Source organism: Odocoileus virginianus, unplaced genomic scaffold (genome assembly GCF_023699985.2).
Source record: "Odocoileus virginianus isolate 20LAN1187 ecotype Illinois unplaced genomic scaffold, Ovbor_1.2 Unplaced_Contig_13, whole genome shotgun sequence".
NCBI lineage: Eukaryota > Metazoa > Chordata > Mammalia > Artiodactyla > Cervidae > Odocoileus > Odocoileus virginianus.
In genome coordinates, this window is record NW_027224330.1 from 968,255 (window position 1) to 990,874 (window position 22,620).

Here is a 22,620-nt window from a genome sequence, read left to right on the forward strand (position 1 = left end):
TGTCATATTGAATGCTTTGCCTTCGAAAAGAACTGAGATTGTCCTGTCATTTTCAAGACTGCACCCAAGTACCTGCATTTTGGACTCTTCTGTTGACTATGAGGGTTACTCTATTTCTTCTAATGGATGCTTGCCCACAGTAGTAGATATAATGGTCATCTGATTTAAATTCACCAATTCTGGTCCATTCTAGTTCCCTGATTTCTAAAATGTCGATCTTCACTCTTGCCATCTCCTGTTTGACCACTTCCAATTCACCTTGATTCATGGACCTAACATTCCAGGTTCCTGTGCAATATTGTTCTTTACAGCATTGGACTTTACTTTCACCACCAGACACATCCACAACTGGGTGTTATTTCCACTTTGGCTCAGCCTCTTCATTCCTTCTGGAGATATTTCTCCACTCTTCTCCAGTAGCATATGGGGCACCTCCTGACTTGGGGAGTTCATCTGTCAGTGGTCTATCTTTTTGCCTTTTCATACTGTTCATGGGATTCTCAAAGCAAGAATGTTGAAGTGGTTTGCCATTCCCTTCTCCAGTGGGCCACTTTTTGTCAGAATGCTGCACCATGACCCATCCATTTTGGGTGGTTCTACACAGTGTGACTCATAGTTTCATTGAGTTAGACAAGGCTGTGATCCATGTGATCAGTTTGGTTAGTTTTCTGTGATTATGGTTTTCATTCTGTCTTCCCTCTGATGAATGAGGATAAGAGGCTTGTGGAAGGTTCCTAATGCAAGAAATTGTGGTGGAAACTGGGTCTTGCTCTGGTGGCAAGGCCATGATCAATAAATCTTTAATCCAATTTGATGCTGATGGGTGGGGCTGTGTTCCCTCCCTACAGCTTGGCCTAAGGCAAAACTACGGTAGGGGTAATGGTGACCTCCTCCATTAACCCTCCTCTTTCTCCTTCAAGAAAACTAGTGATACCAAGGAAACATTTTTTGCAAAGCTGGGCACAATAAAGGGCAGAAATGGTATGGATCTAACAAAAGAAGAAGATATTAAGAAGAGGTGGCAAGAGCACACAGAACTAAACAAAAAAATCTTAATGATCTGGATAACCACAATGGTGTGATCACTCACCTAGACCCTGACATCCTCGGGTGGGGAGTCAAGTGGGCCTTAGAAGGCATCACTATGAACAAAGCTAGGGGAAGTGATGAAATTCTGTTTGAGATATTTCAAATCCTAAAAGATAATGCTGTTAAAGTGCCACACTCAATATGCCAGCAAATTTGGAAAACTCAACAGTGTCAACAGGACCTGATAATGTCAGTTTTCATTCCAATCCCAAAGAAAGGCAATGCCAAAGAATGTTCTTATCCTGAAGAGATTGTTAAACATTTAAATAAGACATTCCTCATAAAAGTTTCAGCAACATAGAGTTAAAACAGCCTATACAATCACTATTCTTGCTACACTTTTGTAAATAGCCAGGACAATTTTATTGAATCTAGATTTATTGTGCAAACAAATTAATCTTAATTTGGCTAGTCTTTGGTAGAAATAAGGATTATTTTACAGAAAAATATTATGTTTCAATAGCACACCTCTGTGGATATTAGATTCTACTGTTGTTCATTGTCTTTGAGATTTTTTTGTTTACTTGTAAAGTGTCCTGGATCCTAAATTTATCAGGTTTCCTCCAAGTCTGCCTACACATCTCCAAACTAGTGTTTTCAATTCTCACCTATCTTTTTAACTTGGAATAATTGAAAATTAAAACTGTCCTCTTCCCTGAAGCTCTGTAAACTGATGCTGGACAACTTGATATAAACAATGGTGAAATCACCACAGTAGTTCATCAGCACAGTCTGCTTTGTGCCTGTTGCTGTATTGGCCACTCAGAAGTTTACTAGGCTACTGAAACAGGGAAGACAAAATCTGACTCCATGTTTGATCTGTTTCTTATACTTTAACCTTTGCTTTTGTTGCTATACTAGAAGGATGCTGTCTCTAGCTGCAAGCATACACAATGGCCTGCCCTTGGGAATCTGCCCCTCTGCATGGATATTAAACTAAAGTGTCTTTGTTCAAGTCACAGGAAAATACCCTGACCACCTGTGAATGGTTGCAGAAAAGAGAAATTAACACATTCCCTTCCCAAGGCTGGCCAAACTGGGAGATATTTTGCAAGACTTATGGCCTTTTTACTTCCACACCTTCTTCCCCTCTCTGTTATGTAAAAGACATTAGCACCTGGACCCTGATAAGATACTCTAGGACTCTAGAGCATCATCTTCTGGGACACCCTGGATTCTGAACCAAGTCTCTATTCCTTGCCTCAACACCTCATCTCCTGATTATCAGCTTGCTATATGTGAAGTAGACCAGGGTTGAACTCAGTAAAAATAACTCCATGACATCAGAGACATTCAAAATATAAATCAGGAAAATCTATCAGATTGACACTGCCTGCTCTCACTTCATCTGAAGGTCCTTTGAGCCTGACATCTAGAAATCTATATTGGCAGCTCTTAGGACTCAGACCCTGGGTTTATAATTCACTTTAATCATTAACTCTTGTTTTTCTTTTGTTTTCATAGACATGTTTCTTATTAAATACCTACATTTCTAAGCCCACATGCACAACCACCTCCTGAGGTGAGACAGACTGTTTAACTGAGCGGAACTAGTCTCAGTACTGAGGTGGTTTAATATGATGGGAGTAATCTGTAAACTTAGCTTCTGGACTATGAAATTTCTTGTGAGAAAGATTCAATTTTCAAAATTTGACACCAGAGAATATGTCTTTTTGGTATGAGGATTATTTTAAGCTGGTTATTCTTAAGAAATAGAAGATATAGATGAAGCTCTGAAAACTTTTGTAAGAGACATTTACAGGTATAAGGGAAATTTACTTTTATAAGGGTATACTGTAATAGGAGGAGGAGGATGGCCTTATCTCTAGAAACTCTTATCAATGCAGAAGACAATGATTTGTATCTACATATCAACCTTGCTTTTCTTTACATAGCTTTTCCTGATAATCCCCCTTAAGTGAACTTCCACTCTCAACATTCTTTGTCTTTAACTAAAAATGCTATTCAGGTGAGCGTTTAGTCACTTCAAAGTCACTAAGTTTTCTTGGGTCTCTCCCATGTATTCAAGAGGTATATATGTTGTTAATTTTTGTTGTTGTTTTTCTCGTATTAATCTGCTTCATTTAACTATTATGCCAGTTAAATAACCTAGAAGGGAAGAAGAAAACATTTTTATTCTTCAACAAAATTAAATGCAATTGGAAAAAAAAGTGTGGTCAATGATTCTAGAATTTTATTATAAAGTCCCCATTATAAGTTCTAAGTAGAAATTCATATGGAATTAATTTATTTAAAACCACATATACATTGATAATTTCCCAACACTGTAGATTCTAGTTCTATTGTGTGAATAACTTCTGAGTTTAATTCAAAAGTAAATTCAGAATATAAAATCACTTGGGAACCCATTCCTCCCTATGTCAGTGGTGAGTAAATACTAGAATAGAAAACAGAGAGAAATGTGGTGAATTTATGAATTTATTAGGAAATTGAATCAATAATCAGGTAGCTTTATTCATATTGATATTTTCTAGATTTTGTATGCCAAAAGGCTTAAGTTTCCAAATGACAAACTAGCTTAACCTTACCACTTAAGCACAATGTGAATTTATTTACAAGGAAAGAACTGGATCCTCATAAGACATTCTTTTATGACATTACATTTTAATCACTAATGCAGTTGGTTTATATTTATTGATGTCCTTTATCTTCTTTAGAAAGTAGACGAAAGTTAAATATCATCTAAACAAATTAGAGATTAGAAAAGTTCCATTTATCCCTTGTTACTGATGTTGGTCTTTAAAAACAATGTGTGTTTATAAGCATATAAAATAAAATCTAAATTACCCAATTCTGATCAAATATGCCATTGATATTTTGGATTAAAAGAAGGACTTTTGGACTTCCCTTGTGGTCTAGAGGTCAGCAATCTGCCTGCCAATGCAGGGGACTTGGGTTTGGTCCCTGGTCTGGGAAGATCCCACATGCGGTAGGGCAAATAAACCCACATGCCACAACTACTGAAGCCTGCGGTCCATAGAGCCTGCTCTCTGCAACAAGAGAAGCCTGTGCACCACATTAGAGAGTAGCCCCTGCTCACTAATACTGGATAATGCCCACACATAACATTGAAAACCCATATAGTCATAAATAAGTATTTAAAAAACAACAACAACAAAAGACTATCTATTAGTGTCAAATCTTTTCAATTTGAAAGTTTTCCTGTTGTTCTTCTTAATTTGCAGACTGAGGTTCTATTTAAACTTTTATCAATAAAAGTGAATAGGCTCTGAATGAGGGGCAAAGTGGCTGTGTCATGATCAAGCACATTATCTTTACTTCAAGAACTTTGGATTTTGTTTGGATAAATGCATAACTACTTATTTATTATTTCCTTCCTGTATGCAGATAGTGTAACTGATTAGGACTCTATGGGGCCTTCCTGGGACAGACCCATCCCTTATATCATTTGCTTTATCTCCTCTCTGAAGTACTCAGATCAAAGTGTCTGATGCACATTTCTGAATTATTTTACAGATGTGAAAATCTCCACCAAAGGTAGGCATTAACTATTTGATGACCATGAGGCCCTAGACTTGCTAGGGACTGAAGATTGACAATGTTAACCCTTGTGTCCCTGCTCTGTTAATTCATAATCAACTAATCAGAGAATTGTGCACAAGCTTGTCACACATCCTGCAAATCTCATCCTCACTTAGCTTTTAAAATGAATTTGCTAAAACTCACTGGGGAGATCAAGTTTTTTGAGCATTAGCTGCCCTGGACTTCTGGTCTGGAACCTTACAATTCATGCTGCACTTTCCTTTACTACAACTCTGTGTCAGTAGATTGACCTTACTGTGCACAGGCAACTGGACCCAAGATAGGTTTGGTAACAATACTTGAGGCTGTCCTGTGGTTTTAAAAAACATTATTTCAAAATCTGCCAGTAGTTAATTCTTTTATTATAGTCTTTTCAGTATTTGAGAACTTTTAAAAAACTTCAGTAGTATGTCAAAAAAAAAAAAAAGAAAGAAAAAGAAAAGAAAGAAAAGAAAAGGAAATGCATCCATAGAGATCATCTAATCATGTGGTTTGACATCTTCTTAATTGTGTGATGACATAACTAGAACTAGGCTGTCCTTGACATCTTTGATTTTCCTTCTGGATTATGCAGTGTTCAGATTGCTTCGGGAAGCAGTACATTACCAGTAATTCAAACATGTTTTGAGCATATGAAAGTGTTTTGAAAAAAATTGAAAATGCATTCATTGAACTTAGAGACTTTGGTAACCCATCTAAATCATGAATCTGTCAACATGTCTGGTAATAAACCTATGACATCTGAAGCAAGCACTGATGTTAAAATAGACTCTCTATTATTTTCCTGTGAGCCTAAAAACTCACAGAATTTTTTTTAAAGGTATGTATGCGTGTCTTATTTTTCTTTCATATCTTTGACCTCCTTAGCAATTTCCTAGAACTTAATAATTTTATATTGATGAAGACCTTGCAGACAGCAAAAAAGTATTCTTAATTAAATACTATTATTTTACAGAAAGCATTTCTTCTTGCATTGATAAATGCAAGTTTAAATATAGCAATATAGCATCTGTGACTTAAACATTTATAGCTATTTATTAATTCAATAAATGTTCATTGAGCACTTTTTAGTGCTAAGTATTGAGACAGACACTGGACTTGTGGACAAGTAAGACAGACAGACATTTCAGGGATTGTACAACCTCAAGGGACACACAGGATATGAACCAGGAGATCTAGGCTCCCGTCCAGCTTTGCCATCAGTCAGCCATGTTGTTTTATCCCCATCCCGTCAATGAGTGTCTTCAAGCTCATTTTAACTCACAAATTGTAGGATTTTTTCCATTAAAATATACGTAGTAAACAAGTTCTTAGAAGTGACCTCAAAGTACCAGCATGTGGTGTAGCTTGAATATATTTTGTCTTTTATTGTATTTGGTAATGTTCTGAAAGAATTTTAGTCATATTTTAGAGATGGTTTTACACAATAAATACTGATGCCTGGAAAAGCTTTCAAAACAATTCCAATGGAGGCTTTTCATTCACCTCACTTCACATTCCTGCATCATTTGAACTCTGCTTCCAGGTAATCACTCCTTCCCAGGTTTCTCACATCACTCCCAGTGCTCATCTTTAACAAGAACTATGTCTTCTTCCTCTGCATGTCTCTTAATTCCTGAGGAAATCAGTGATCCTTAGTCATTCTTACCTTGTTCATTTGATAAGTTATTTCTGACTCTGCAGCCCCATAGCCTTCAGTACACCAAGAACCTCTCTCCTTCACTATCTCCCAGAGTTTGCTCAAATTCATGTCTATTGAGTTGATTATGTTATTCAGCAATCTCCTCCTCTGCCCCGCCCCCTCTACTTCTGCTTTCAGTCTTTCCCAGCATCAGGGTCTTTTCCAATGAGTCAGCTCTTCATATCAGGTGACCAAAGTATTGGAGCTTCAGAATCAGTCCTTCTAGGAAATAGTCAGTGTTGATTTCCTTTAGGATTGACTGGTTTGATCTCCTTGCAGTCCAAGGGACTCTCAAGCATCTTCTCCAGCACCACAATTCAAAAGCATCAATTTTTCAGCACTCAGCCTTCTTTATGGTCCAACTCTCACATCTGTACATGACTACTGGAAAAACCATAGCTTTGACTATATGGACTTTTGTTGGCAAAGTGATGTCTCTGCTTTTCAATATGCTGTTTAGGTTTATCACAGCTTTTCAAGAGCAAATATCTTTTAATTTCAAGGATATAGTAACAATCTGCAGTGATTTTGGAGCCCAAGAAAATAAAATCTGTCACTGCTTTCACTTTTCCCCCTTCTATTTGCTGTGAAATGATCTGACTGGATGCTATGATCTTAGTTTTTTTGAATATTGAGTTTTAAGCTAGCTTTTTCACTTTCTTCTTTCACTCTCATCAAGAGGCTCCTTAGTTCCTCTTCACTTTCTGCCATTAGGGTGGTATCATCTGCATATCTGAGGTTGTTGATATTTCTCCTGGAAATCTTGATTCCAGCTTGTGATTCATCCAGTCCAGCATTTTGCATGATGTACTCTGCATATAAGTTAAAAAAACAGGGTGACAGCAGTCCGCGACCAGGAAACCGGAAAGATGGCGACTACTCCTGTGACGTTGAGGCCACGTTGGGCGGTTTGGGCTCAAGAGTGATGGCAGGAGAGCTGGCTGATAAGAAGGACCGTGATGCATCACCTTCCAAGGAGGAAAGGAAGCGATCTCGGACTCCTGACAGAGACCGCGATAGAGACCGAGACCGGAAGTCTTCCCCATCTAAAGACAGGAAACGGCATCGTTCAAGGGATAGGCGTAGAGGAATCAGCCGTTCTCGCTCCTGTTCCCGATCCAAGTCTACGGAAAGAGATCGTAGGCTCAAAGAGAGAGAGCGAGATAAGGAAGGAGATCGGAATAAGAAAGACCGAGACCGGGATGAGGATGGGCACCGAAGGGACAAGGACCGCAATCGATCCAGTTTATCTCTTGGACGAGGAAAAGATTTTAAATCTCGGAAAGGCAGCGACTCTAGAAGGGATGAAGAGGGTGAACATGGTGATAAGAAGCCTAAGGCCCAGCCATTACCCCTGGAATAACTTCTGGCCAAGAAAAAGGCCAAGGAGGAAGCCGAGGCCAAGCCCAAGTTCCTCTCCAAAGCAGAACCAGAGGCTGAAGCCCTGAAGCGATGGCAACAGGAGGTGGAGGAGCGGCAGAGGATGCTTGAAGAAGAGAGGAAGAAAAGGAAGCAGTTCCAAGACTTGGGCAGGAAAATGTTGGAAGACCCTCAGGAACGGGAACGTCGGGAGCGCAGAGAGAGGATGGAGAGGGAGACCAATGGGAATGAGGATGAGAAGGGCGGCAGAAGATCCAGGAGGAGAAGGAGAAGAGCAAGGAGCTGCACGCCATTAAGGAGCGTTACCTCGGTGGCATCAAGAAGCGGCGCCGGACAAGGCATCTCAACGACCGAAAGTTTGTCTTTGAGTGGGATGCATCTGAGGACACTTCCATCGACTACGACTCCTTGTACAAAGAACGGCACCAGGTACAGTTGTTGGGGCGAGGCTTCATTGCAGGCATTGACCTGAAGCAGCAGAAACGAGAGCAGTCGCGTTTCTATGGAGACCTAATGGAGAAGAGGCGGACACTGGAAGAAAAGGATCAGGAGGGGGCAAGACTCCGCAAACTTCGAAAGAAGGGAGCCAAGCAACGCTGGGATGATTGGCATTGGTCCCAGAAAAAGTTGGATGAGATGATGGACAGGGACTGGAGGATCTTCCGCGAGGACTATAGCATCACCACCAAAGGTGGCAGGATACCCAATCCCATCTGATCCTGGAAAGACTTCTCTGCCTCCACACGTCTTTGAGGTCATGGATAAGTGTGACTACAAGGAACCAACACCTATCAAGCGTCAGGCAATCCCCACTGGGCTACAGAATCGTGACATCATTGGAGTGGCTGAGACTGGCAGCAGCAAGACAGCAGCCTTCCTCATCCCATTGCTGGTCTGGATTACCACTCTCTCCCAAATTGACAGGATCGAAGAGTCCGACCAGAGCCCTTACGCTATCATCCTGGCTGCCACTCGTGAGCTGGCGCACAGATTGAGGAAGAGACCATCAAGTTTGGGAAGCTGCTGGGCATCTGCACCGTGGCCATCACTGGCGGCATCTCCAGGGTAGACCAGGGCCTCTGGCTGTGCATGGGCTGTGAGATAGTGATTGCTACCCCGAGGACGTCTGATCGATGTGCTAGAGAACCGCTACCTGGTGCTGAGCCGCTGTACCTATGTGGTTCTGGACGAGGCAGACAGGATGATTGACATGGGCTTTGAGCCAGACGTCCAGAAGATCCTGGAGCACATGCCTGTCAGCAATCAGAAGCCAGACACAGATGAGGCCGAGGACCCTGAGAAGATGCTGGCCAACTTTGAGTCAGGAAAACACAAGTACTACCAAACAGTCATGTTCACGGCCACCATGCCTCCAGCGGTAGGGCATCTGGCCCGGAATTATCTTCGGTGACCTGCTATGGTATACATTGGTTCTGCAGGCAAGCCCCATGAATGTGTGGAACAGAAAGTCTTCCTCATGTCAGAGTCCGGAAAGAGGAAAAAGCTGCTGGCAATCTTGGAGCAAGGCTTTGATCCACCCATCATCATTTTTGTCAACCAGAAGAAGGGCTGTGATGTTTTGGCCAAATCCCTGGAGAAGATGGGGTACAACGCTTGCACGCTGCACGGTGGAAAAGGCCAGGAGCAAAGAGAGTTTGCACTATCCAACCTCAAGGCTGGGGTCAAGGATATTTTGGTGGCTACAGATGTGGCGGGTCGTGGTATCGACATCCAAGATGTATCTATGGTCGTCAACTATGACATGGCCAAGAACATTGAGGATTACATTCACCGTATTGGCTGCACAGGATGAGCAGGCAAGAGTGGTGTGGCCATCACCTTCCTCACCAAAGAGGACTCTGCTGTGTTCTATGAGCTGAAGCAAGCCATTCTGGAGAGCCCAGTGTCCTCCTGCCTGCCAGAGCTAGCCAACCATCCTGACGCCCAGCATAAACCAGGCACCATCCTCATCAAGAAGCGCCGGGAAGAGACCATCTTTGCCGACACAGCACTCGCCCTGGGGTTCAGGGCCATGCTCTGGAGCCTGTTCTTCAGAACCCTCACATCTCTTCCCAGGTCCTCACTCTTCCAGGAGCTTAGGAAGAAATCAGACTCCCTGGTCCAGGCCCTCAGGTCTGAAGGCCTGAGTGCACATCTGTCAAAGGGGAGGAAGCTGCTCCAGGAGGCAGGCAGAACAAACTGCCAGGGTTTTGGCCCAGTTCTGCCCCTCAGGCGGGCTTTGGGATTGCATCGGGCCATCAGCTCTTGCCAGTTAAAGGGGCAGCCAATTGGCATCGCCTCCCAGACTGAACAAAAACCTGGCTGCTGGGCTGGAACTTATTTGGCACAGACTTGACTGCCTAAGCTATGGCACCATTGTTGCCCTAGATGACCCAGGGAATTGGGTACTGAGGATAATGGACCTTGGACTCATACTGTCATTTTGACAGCTGTTTGCCCTTTTGGATTATAAAACAAGTCAAGATCCTTGCTTAGAGTTGTGCATGGCCCCTGTGCCAAGGGGTGTTGTGCACTTGAGGCATCCCTCACCCAGGGAATTTTTATAGTAGATGAGGGGACAGGGTGAGCTGGCTGAGTCCATCATGAAGTCAGTGAAATTTCTGTTTTCTATTCTCTGAGAAGATGAGTTTGTATGTTCTGAGAATAAACACACGAATATTAAAAACAAAACAAAACAGGGTGACAATAGACAGTCTTGTGACACTCCTTTTCCTATTTAGAACCTGTCAGTTGTTTCATGTTACTTTAGTTCCCACCAATTACTCTATCAAGAAATGACTTCCACTGGAGTGAAACTTTAATTTTCACTTTTTGCAATTAACATTTTTGCACAGTGGCCACTCAGAACACATTTATGTCATATTGATTAAAATTTGGCCCCAGTTTTAATATTTTGACAATAGTTTGTCAAGATAATAGGTAGTTGAGATTTTGAAAAGAGACCTAAAATTTAGAAATTTCTCTTTTTCTATGTGTTTTATTTGGGGTTTAGAAAAAAGCAGAGTTGAAGCATAGATTCATATGCTACTAATTTTAAAGAAATGCGATCCCAGGCAACACCAGTTCAGGACTATGAGAGTGAAATCAGATAGGAGGAAAAGATAATGTGAGGATGCTTTATCAAACTAGCTAAAGCAATGTGACTGAAATCTCATAGAATTGTCTTCTGGATAACCACAGAAACTTCATCTTAGAATATTCATCTGTGGGGCCAGAGGCCGGGGGGTGGGGTGGGGGCGCAGGTGGCATTGGCGAAACATTGGGGAAATTAATGGAAGAGTCTTGTTCAGACTTCAGAGGCAACAACAGACCTTTGGACAGAGACCCTGACAGGAGTTACAAGCCAAGTTGCTGACCAGCAGAAATGTAGGTCTTGGGAACCAACAGATAATCAAGGGAATAAGTCAAAGGAAGAGAGTAAGTCATGAAGCTTCCTGGCCTTTGGGAATCTGGCCAGTTCTGAGGGATCAGCGAGCACTCTGAGACTTACAACTAGAGGTACAATTTTTTAACATAATAACCGGAGCTGCATCTTTGCATGTAAGCTGATGATTGGCAGCTGCTGTCTTGGTAATAAAAGCCAGACTCCTCTGGATGTCACTCTCAGGTCTCACCTGTGGGGTGGACACATTACCTGGGACCTCCCTATTGGGAACTCCAGATTGCTGTTCAAGGGGCCTTCCAGCATTGCTTGAATCTGGGTGTAAGTGTTTCTCCAATTTGGTAATGTGTATTTCATTTCTTGTTATATTGTATATATATATATATATATATGTATACATATATATATATATATATATATATATATATATATAATCTCTTATTATATTACTTGTCCTCTTACTGCAACTTACTATTAATATAATAAATTTCCTTATTTCTTACTGACTAGAATATAGAATGGTTATCTTGCCAGTGAGTCCTCCTAACTTGAAACCAAAAGTAAATCTTATAGCAGTCCATAAATCTTTTGGCAGAAGAGGCTGGAGATAGTTACCCACTGCTTCCCTTTTTCACTAGTAAAAAGAGTCTGTGAAGGACTGTTAAGTCCGTCACACTTCTGAGCTTCATGTGCACATGTGCTAAGCACCCCATACTTTGGAATCAGCAAAGCAGCCCTTGGGCAGGGAAAACCGGTGGGCAGCTGGGGCACAAGGTGAATGGCTGTCATGTTGTACCTCAGGAAGTCTACTGGAGGCTACATGGACCTGGTTGACTCCATACTAGTTGAAACAAAGGATTCCAAGGGCATCTTCAGTGACATGGAATGGATGTCTGATCAAACGTGCAACATACATGTTTGCTAGGAGACCGAGTCTTCAACAGCAAAAATCTAGGAGGTACCAAAATCTAGATCTATATTATTATAATTTAGTTCTGCCATATCCAGCACAAGATAGGAAGGGAGGGAGTGTGGAAGAGAGGAAGAGGCAGAGAGTGGGAAAGACAGAGTGGTAGAGGAAGAGATTTAATCCTCATTTCCTAACCTGCTCTCTCAGCTTTTCTAATTCCTCTTTAGAGGTAATTACCCACTCTCAGCAATGTAGTATATTCCCATAAAGGGTATTTTTCACTCTATCACACATAGATTTCTTGCATGCGTGTACACAAACACACAAGTGGATTTTACAAAAGTAGAATCATGGTGTATGTATTGGTCAGAATTTTGCTGTTTTCTTCAGAGGTTTATTTTGACCCTTTCATTATTACTTGAATAAACCCTAGCAGGAGGGGTAGTGAATGAAACAACCAGATATAGAAAGCCTGTTGAGGGATTCTGGGTAAGGGTAGGACTTCCCCTCTCCTACCCAAGTTGCTATTTTCCAAGAGGTTTTGCCTCTATATCAAAATTAATTTCATCTTCTGAAGTTTCTATGAAGATTGTTAATCAATATAGGCATGTCCCAAATTCAAAGATCACTGCCCATTCACTGCTGTAGGTATTTCACAGACCAGTGCTTATTCTCTTAGTTTTGTTGATCCAAACAGGCAGAATGTGTGAAGGAGATAACCAATTTCATGGAAAAGATGTGCAATTGATCAGGCTGCTGACACCCAGGGATAAGATGTCTCATGCAAAAGAATCACAACATGTTTGGTGGTGATGACACTGTTACCTGTCTCTACACTTACACTATCAAAAGCTCCCTGCTCCAGCAGAGATCTCAAGAGATAGTTACAACCATTTGTACTCTGTCCAAAATTTATTTTCATCATCCGTTCACATCGTCTATTTCTGCATAGCAAATTCCCAAAACTTAGTAGAATAAACAACAACCATTTTATTTTGCTTCTATATTTTGTAGGTTAGGAATTTGGACAGCATGCTGTGCAGATTGCTTGTATCTAATCTGAGCTTCCAGGGATCTCAGAAGACTCGAAGAACCGGGATCTAGTATCATTTGCAGGTTCCTTCTTGAATGAAGTGTGGCATCAGTGCTGGAATGATGTACAGACTGAGCTCAGGATTGTCAATGCTTCATGTGACCTTTCAGGGAGAAGGGGATCTCAGGATGAGTTGGGAGTCCCAAGGGGGGTGCATTTGAGAGGAAGAAGAGTGAGTGCTCCAACAGACCAAGGCAGAAGGGGTCCCAAGGTTCTGATCTGGGTCTCAGAGTTCATGCATCATCTCACTTGGTGTGTTCTATTTGTTACAGGTAAGTGACAAAGACCAGCCTAGATATCAGGGGAGCATTATTACACCCCTATCTTTGATGGGGGATGAAAAAGTCTCATAGCTTGAGTACCTGCAGTGTGAGATGCTGTTGAGGTCATATTGAAAAGTATAATCTATCCGCACCATCCCATAATAATCCACACTCAGTAAATATGGGAAATCACTACTGAATAATATCATATTCTTAAAAATCTAGAAATTAAAGTGATTTGCTTAAAGTTATATAAAGGTCAGGCCCTAGCTAAATAAACAATTGACTTACACTATATCTGTAATACTGTCCCATTCATCAAATCAGAGCATACACTTTTTTCACTAAACACTGGTGGAATAATAAGGTTATTTAGTGACCAATATACTTGACCTAGTAATGTCATTTCATGAGTAATGAAATTTCTTTCTCTAACCCTGCAATTAATTTGTGTGTGTGTGTGTGTGTGACCTTGAGCAAGTCTCTCCCATCTTGAAGCTCCTGCAGCTGCATTTAATATGCATCTACCCCAAGATGCATTATGAGAGTAAATGTCCTATCATTAAAGCTTTTTAAGAAAATTAAAAAAAAATTTTTTTTAAATAAAGCTTTTTAAATGTCTATCTAGTAATGATGACAATGGTGATGGTGACCAATAATTCTTGTATAAAAATGATTGCAACACTTCTCTTAGAATTTTTTTTTTGTGCATGTCCTAATTTTCTCTCCACATTTATCAAAGGTGCCAAAAAATTCTCAAGCTGCTTCTGACACTCAACCTGAATTTCCATATGCAAAATAATTATTTTATATGTCAAGAAGGAAAATAAACAGAAGAAGAATAAATGAATAATGACTTTTAAGTAATTGAGTAATATATTCTGCATTGGCTCCTGGGATTGATAAATTGCTCAGTGTTTACCATGTTCAGAAGAACATGTAAGAAACTCTAATGGGGATGTTTCATTTTTAAAGCAATTGTTACTTATTCCCTAGTATTTATTTGTCCCAGCAATCAAGAGGATTAAAAAATGAAGATCACAATATACTGTGTTGTGTGTTGTTTAGTTGCTAAGTCATGTCTGACTGTTTTGTGACCCCATGAACTGTGTCCTGCCAGGCCTCTCTGTCCATGGGCTTCCCCAGGCAAAAATACTGGAGTGAGCTGTCATTTCCTTCTTCTGTGAATATTCCTGACTCAGGGATCAAACTCACATCTCTTGCATTGGCCAGCAGACTCTTTACCACTGAGCCACCAAAGAAGTCCTACAATATACTGTACTGTTAAATTTAATAATATGTTCATTAGAATATGTAAATAAGCTAAATCTGATCCTCTAAAGGTATTATTCCTATTTTTTCAAAAACAAAACTATCTACTCAGTGTTCCTGACATTTTGTTCAGAAATTACTTCATGAGATCAGTGAAAAAACAAATGCACTTTAACCTTAAAAGTTCCAAAATAAGACACATTTTTAATTGAAGGTTAACACATTTTCTTCCCTCATTATTCCAAATTTGCTAATAACAATATTAACAACAAAAAAGCCAAACCCTATATATTCAATTATAAAGATTTTTGTTTTAAGTGCATGTGCATTACATATCAGCAAGCATCATTTTCATTCTATGGCTATATTACTATTCCATACTTGATGTCTTATTTTTAAATTATTATGAAGTAATAGCTATATTCCTCTGTGCTGTACATCCAGTTGATTATTTATTTCATACATAGTAGCTTGCATCTCTTGATCCTTTACCCCTATCCTGTTTTCCCCTTCCCTCTTCCCACTGCTGTGACTACTTTGTTCTCTATATCTATATGAGCAACGCTTAGTAGTGAAATTGATTTTTAACAATGAAAACTCAAAACAAACAGAAGCCCAGCATGTGATGGCTTCATGTGGTCATTCTACTAAATATATGTGTGTGTGCATCCTCAGTCACTCAGTTGTGTCTAAGTCTTTACAACCCCATGAACTTTAGACCACCAGGCTCCTCTGTCCATGGGATTCTCTAGGCATGAGTACTGGAGTGGATTGCCATTTCCTCTTCCAGGAGATCTTCCCGACCCAGGTATCAAATCAGCATGTCCTGCATTTACAGGCATAATATTTTACCAAATATATAAAGAACATATAAATATATAAAGAATTTTACAAAGAAAATGAATATATGAATATTTATAAATATATAAAGAAGAGCTAATACTATCCTTCTCAAACTCTTCCAAAAGACTGTAAAGGAAAGAACACTCCCAGAGTACTTTTAAGAGTCTGAAACCAAACACTACAAAACCAGACCCTTATATAAAACTAGACACTACAGAAAATAATATTGTTCCATATTTTATATAATACTTCCGTAACAATTTATAATATAAGAGTTATTGGAACACAAACTATGCTAACACAGTTTAAAGTCTTTTACTTAAAGGAAAACACCATGGATTCATAAAATTTACTGTAAGGATTCATAAAATTTAATGTAAGGTACCTGTTTTTTCCAGTGGTCATGTATGGATGTGAGAGCTAGACTGTGAAGAAAGCTGAGTGCTGAAAAATTGATGCTTTTGAACTGTGGTGTTGGAGAAGACTCTTGAGAGTCCTTTGGACTGCAAGGAGATCCAGCTAGTCCATCCTAAAGGAGATCAGTCCTGGCTATTCATTGGAAGGACTGATGCTGAAGCTGAAACTCCAGTACTTTGGCCACCTCATGAGAAGAGTTGACTCATTGGAAAAGACCCTGATGCTGGGAGGGATTGGGGGCAGGAGGAGAAGGGGATGACAGAGGATGAGATGGCTGGATGGCATCACTGACTCGATGGACATGAGTTTGAGTAAACTCTGGGAGTTGGTGATGGACAGGGAAGCCTGGTGTGCTGCGATTCATGGGGTTTCAAAGAGTCGGATATGGCTGAGCGACTGAACTGAACTGAACTAACCATCACATGATGGTACCTTAGATTCTTATGGCATCATTCTCCACAGAAGCTGAAAAAGCTTTCAATTACATGATCTCATTTAACCCATCATATTCTTTGAGTTGGGAAGATACAGATTATTTCCTTTATTTAACGTAAGAAAATGTGTAGTGTAGAGATGTAATGACCTTGTGGTGATGGATCACAACAAGAAGGAAAGGCTGGATCTGTGTTTCAGTATAGATTCCACTGCTTTCTGTTTGAACAGTTAGTGCAAGCTCTGGACCCTGAGTCTTTCATCCTCTTGACTCTAACTTGGAGGTAGGGTTAGTTACAGAACCTGAGGTATCTCTGCAGCTCCATTCTTACTTTAGTGTACCCAGTAAATACTTGTTGAATATACAAGTGTGTGAGCTAATAAACAACTGAGCACATGAAAACACTGAGACTAAAATTCATCACGGGAACTAATGAGCAGCTGCTGTAGGGGATGAGCAGTGCTCTGTGGCACCTAGATGGGAAGGAGCTCAAAGAGGGTACCTGTGTACCTACAGCTGATTCACTTTGCTGTACAATAAGAAACTAAGAAAACATTATAAAGTAACTATACTCCAATAAGCTTTTTTTTTTTTTTTTTTTAATCAGCATGGTGAGTTTTTGGCCTTTTCCTTTATCTTCAGGTTTTATAAGTATAAAAATTTATGCTTAAAATTTCATCAGCAGAATAAAAGCTATACTATTAATAATATAACAAAACCAAGTAGTAATTAAAATTAAGACAGTCAATAATTATTTCAAAGTAAATTAAAGTTACCAGCTATTCTTAAGAATTTGAAACACACACACACAAATGGCTAACTGTATGTCTTGGGAACTAAAAATCTAAGGATGTTCAATATTTATTTTATGTCAAAATCCTAATGCAAACATTTTGTGGCAAAGCTCCTAATTAAAAGCTTAAACTATAGAATATATTTGGAATACTGACAGAAATGACCCTTTTTAAAGGGAAGAATCTGTTTTGACTAAATGAATTACTGAAAAGTATGTTTAAAAAGGTCTCAAAAATTCATAATTTCATCTGTTAGACAACAAATGTTAAGTGTATTTATTATAACCTTTTTGCATCATGTAAAACCTCCTGAGAATAGTTCATTCTAAATAAGTTTGTTGTCTCTTTAAAAATCACATAACCTATTTTCATCAAACATGTAAAAAATATTTTAGTGAAGTTGTTAAGAATTTAAACGACTGTTAAAATATTATTGAATATTTATGGCAACAAAATCTGGAAAATCCCAGTTCCACAAGATATTTATGCAGAAATAAATATTGTTCATGAATTAAAAATTATCATCCATTAAGACATATTCTCTCCTATGATGTATATTACTGAATAGGAAACACCACCTTACTAAAAGTGCTTATTAAATAACTCAAGTTAAAAATTTTTAATTTGAGATATTTAGTTTAAAAGAAACACTTCTAGGAGGGAGGAGCCAAGATGGTGGAGGAATAGGATGGGGAGACCACTTTCTCCCCTACAAATTCATCGAAAGAACATTTGAACGCTGAGCAAACTTCACAAAACAACTTCTGACCACTAGCAGAAGACATCAGGCGCCCAGAAAAGCAGCCCATCATCTTTGAAAGGAGGTAGGACAAAATATAAAAGATAAAAAGAGAGACAAAAGAGCTAGGGACGGAGACCCGTCCCGGGAAGGGAGTCGTAATAGAGGAAGTTTCCAAACACCAGGAAACCCTCTCACGGGCGGGTCTGGGGGAAGTTTTCGAATCTCGGAGGGCAACCTAACTGGGAGGAAAAATAAATAAAACCCACAGATTACATGCCTAAAAGCAACTCCCAGCAGAAAAGTACCAGATTCCCGAATCCGCCACCAGCAAGTGGGGGCTGAACGGAGAGGAGCAGGCGGCATTGCTTAGGGTAAGGACCGGGCCCGAATGCCCTGAGGGCAATCGGAGGGAGCTAACATGAGATAGCAACTTAAACTGTGGGATAGCAAGAGAGAGAGAGAAAATTAACCGGCCCGAACACACTGCCGGCCGTTCACAGAACAAAGGGACTGAGCAATCCCAGAGAAGAGCTAGCTGGCTGCGGACTGGCCCATCCCTGCCGGAGGCAGGAGGCAGGGGGAGGGGAAAGGGGCAAACTTGGCCCCAGAGATGGCACCCCTACCAAACCGCAAATAGGCCTCCAGTTTTTAACCAAAGACTTCCTGAGATTCTGGATGGTCGACATCCACCGGGAGGGTCACGGCTAGAGGCCAGCTCCCAAGAATAGACACAAGGCGCACGCACCCAACTGGCACGGGCGGAAACTGAGGCTGGGACCACGGAGGGGAGAAACCACACCTCACCCGGGGAGAGTGTGCCCATCAAGCTCCTGGCTGCCTGAGCTGCTCGGGCCAGGGAAGGCACAAAACGCAGGCCCAACTGAGTCCGCGCTTTTGTGGAATACCCAAAAACTGGAACCGCACGCAACGCAGGGCCCGCTCCATATAGAGCAGCCAGGAGCCTGAGCAGTGTAGACGGGGAGAGCACACACCCGTGAGCGGGGCAAACCCAGTGTGGCCGGAACACTGTGAGTGCTCCCCACACACAGCGATATCTGTCTGCAGCGCCCCTCCCTCCCCGCAGCAGGACTGAACTAGCGAACCTGAACAAGAGACCACCTCCGCCCGCCTGTGTCAGGGCGGAAATTAGACACTGAAGAGACCGGCAAACAGAAGCCAAATAAACAAAGGGAACCGCTACAGAAGGGACCAGTGCAACAGATTAAAATCCCTGTAGATAACACTGACTACACAGGAAGGGGCCTATAGATATCGAGAAGTGTAAGCTGGAATGAGGAGCTGTCTGAAACTGAACCGAACCCACACTGACTGCAACAGCTCCAGAGAAATTCCTAGATATATTTTTACTTTTTTTTTAATTAAAAAAAAAAATTCTTTTCTTTTTTTAAATTTTTTCTCTTTTATTTTCTTTTAAAATTCCCTGTTATCCCCCATTACTCCTTAACTTTCATTTTCATATATTTTAATTATATTTTTTAATTAGGAAAATTTTTTTCTTGTTTTATTTTTTTCTCTTATTTTCTTTTAAAGTCCTCTATTACTCCTCTATTACTCCTTAATTTTCATTTTCATTTCACTATAACCTTGCAAAAAAAAAAAAAAAAAGAAGCCATATTTTTAAACTGAACTTCATATATATTTCTAAATTTTTTTGTGTTTTTGTTTTTAATATTGTATTTTTAAGAGTCTAACCTCTACTCTAGATTTTTAATCTTTGTTTTTCAGTATTTGATATCAATTTTGGACATTTAAGAATCCAATATTCAGTTCCCATTTTTATTCAGGAGTGTGTTGATTACTCTCTCCCACTTTTGACTCTCCATTTTCTACCTCAGAACACCTCTATTTCCTCCTTTCCCCTTCTCTTCCCAATCCAATTCTGTGAATCTTTGTGGGTGTCTGGGCTACAGAGAACACTTTGGGAACAGACAACTGCGTAGATCTGTCTCTCTCCTCTTGAGTCCCCCTTTTCTGCTCCTGCTCATCTCTATCTCCATCCTCCCTCTCCTCTTCTTCATGTAACTCTGTGAACCTCTCTGGTCCCTCACAGTGGAGAATCTTTTCACCATTAACCTAAAAGTTTTATTATCAGTGCTGTATAGTTGGAGAAGTCTTGCGACTACTGGAAGAATAAAACTGAAATCCAGAGGCAGGAGACTTAAGCCCCAAACCCGAGAACACCAGAAAACCCCTGACTACATGGAACATTAAGTAATAAGAGACCATCCAAAAGCCTCCATACCTACATTGAAACCAACCACCACCAAAGAGCCAATAAGTTCCAGAGCAAGACATACCACACAAATTCTCCAGCAACACAGGAGCATAGCCCTGAGCATCAATATAAAGGCTGCCCAAAGTCACACATAACACATAGACCCATCTCAAAGCTCATTACTGGGCACTCCATTGCACTCCAGAGAGAAGAAATCCAGTTCCATGCACCAGAACACCGACACAAGCTTCCCTAACCAGGAAACCTTGACAAACCAATCATCCAAACCCACCCACTGGGTGAAAACTCCACATTAAAAAGGAACCACAGACCACCAGAATACAGAAACCCCACTCCAGAAACAGCAATCTAAACAAGATGAAAAGGCAGAGAAATACCCAACAGGTAAAGGAACATGAAAAATGCCCACCAAGTCAAACAAAAGAGGAGGAGATAGGGAATCTACTTGAAAAATAATTTAGAATAATGATAATAAAAATGTTGAAAACAAAATGGAGTTACAGATAAATAGCCTGGAGACAAAGATTGAGAAGATGCAAGAAATGTTTAATAAGGACCTAGAAGAAATAAAAAAGAGTCAATTAAAAATGAATAATGCAATAAATGAGATCAAAAACACTCTGGAGGGAACCAACAGTAGAATAACAGAGACAGGAGATAGGATAAGTGAGGTAGAAGATAAAATGGTGGAACTAAATGAAGCAGAGAGGAAAAAGAATCAAAAGAAATGAGGACAACCTCAGGGACCTCTGGGATAATGTGAAATGTCCCAACATTCGAATCATAGGAGTCCCAGAAGAAGAAGACAAAAAGAAAGGCCATGAGAAAATACTCGAGGAGATAATAGCTGAAAAATTCCCTAAAATGGGGAAGGAAATAGCCACCCAATCCAACAAACCCAGAGAGTCCCAAACAGGATAAACCCAAGGTGAAACACCCCAAGACACATATTAATCAAATTAACAAAGATCAAACACAAAGAACAAATATTAAAAGCAGCAAGGGAGAAACAACAAATAACACAGAAAGGGATTCCAATAAGGATAACAGCTGATTTATCAGTAGAAACCCTTCAGGCCAGAAGGGAATGGCAGGACATACTTCAAGTAATGAAAGAGAATAACCTACAACCTAGATTACTGTACCCAGCAAAGATCTCATTCAGATATGAAGGAGAATTCAAAAGCTTTACAGACAAGCAAAAGCTGAGAGAATTCAGCACCACCAAACCAGCTCTTCAACAAATGCTAAAGGATCTTCTCTAGACAGGAAACACAGAAAGGTGTAAAAATGTGAACCCAAAACAACAAAGTAAATGGCAATGGGACCATACCTATCAATAATTACCTTAAATGTAAATGGGTTGAATGCCCCAACCAAAAGACAAAGACTCACTGAATGGATACACTGTCTACAAGAGACCCATCTCAAAACAAGGGACACATACAGACTAAAAGTGAAGGGCTGGAAAAAAATATTTCACGCAAATGGAGACCAAAAGAAAGCAGGAGTTGCAATTCTCATATAAGATAAAATAGACTTTAAAATAAAGGCTGTGAAAGGAGACAAAGAAGGACACTACATAATGATCAAAGGATCAATCCAAGAAGAAGATATAACAATTATAAATACAAATACACCCAACATAGGAGCACCACAATATGTAAGGCAAATGCTAATGAGTATGAAAGAGGAAATTAATAGTAACATAATAATAGTGGGAGACTTTAATGCCCCACTCACAACTATGGATAGATCAACTAAACAGAAAATTAACAAGGAAACACAAACTTTAAATGACACAATGGACCAGCTAGACCTAATTGTTATCTATAGGACATATCACCCCAAAACAATCAACTTCACCTTTTTCTCAAGTGCACACGAAACCTTCTCCAGAATAGATCACATCCTAGGCCATAAATCTAGCCTTGGTAAATTCAAAAAAATTGAAATCATTCCAGTCATCTTTTCTGACCACAATGCAGTAAGATTAGATCTCAATTACAGGGGAAAAAAAGTATTAAAATTTCAAACATATGGAGGCTAAATAACACGCTATTGAATAACCAACAAATAGAAGAAATCAAAAAAGAAATCAAAATATGCATAGAAATGAATGAAAATGAAAACACAACAACCCAAAACCTATGGGACACTGGAAAAGCAGAAGAATGGGGAAGGTTCATAGCATTACAGGCTTACCTTAGGAAACAAGAAAAAAAGTCAAATAAATAACCTAACATGAAAAAAAAAAAAGAAAAGCAACTAGAGAAGGAAGAAATGAAGAATCCCAGGGTTAGTAGAAGGAAAGAAATCTTAAAAATTAGGACAGAAATAAATGCAAAAGAAAATTAAGAGACCATAGCAAAAATCAACAAAGCTAAAAGCTAGTTTTTTGAAAAAATAAACAAAACTGACAAACCGTTAGCAAGACTCATTAAGAAACAAAGGGAGAAGAACCAAATTAACAAAATTA

The 22,620-nt window shown here is 39.9% G+C and overlaps 1 protein-coding gene and 1 pseudogene across 3 annotated transcripts in view; one reads left to right on the forward strand and one right to left on the reverse strand.

The window, feature by feature from the left end:
• The window catches only part of MARCHF1 (membrane associated ring-CH-type finger 1), a 1,143,673-nt gene that overhangs the window by 962,314 nt on the left and 158,739 nt on the right, over window positions 1-22,620 (reverse strand). The window lies entirely within an intron of this gene.
• Window positions 7,204-10,410, forward strand: LOC110148189 (probable ATP-dependent RNA helicase DDX23 pseudogene; annotated as a pseudogene).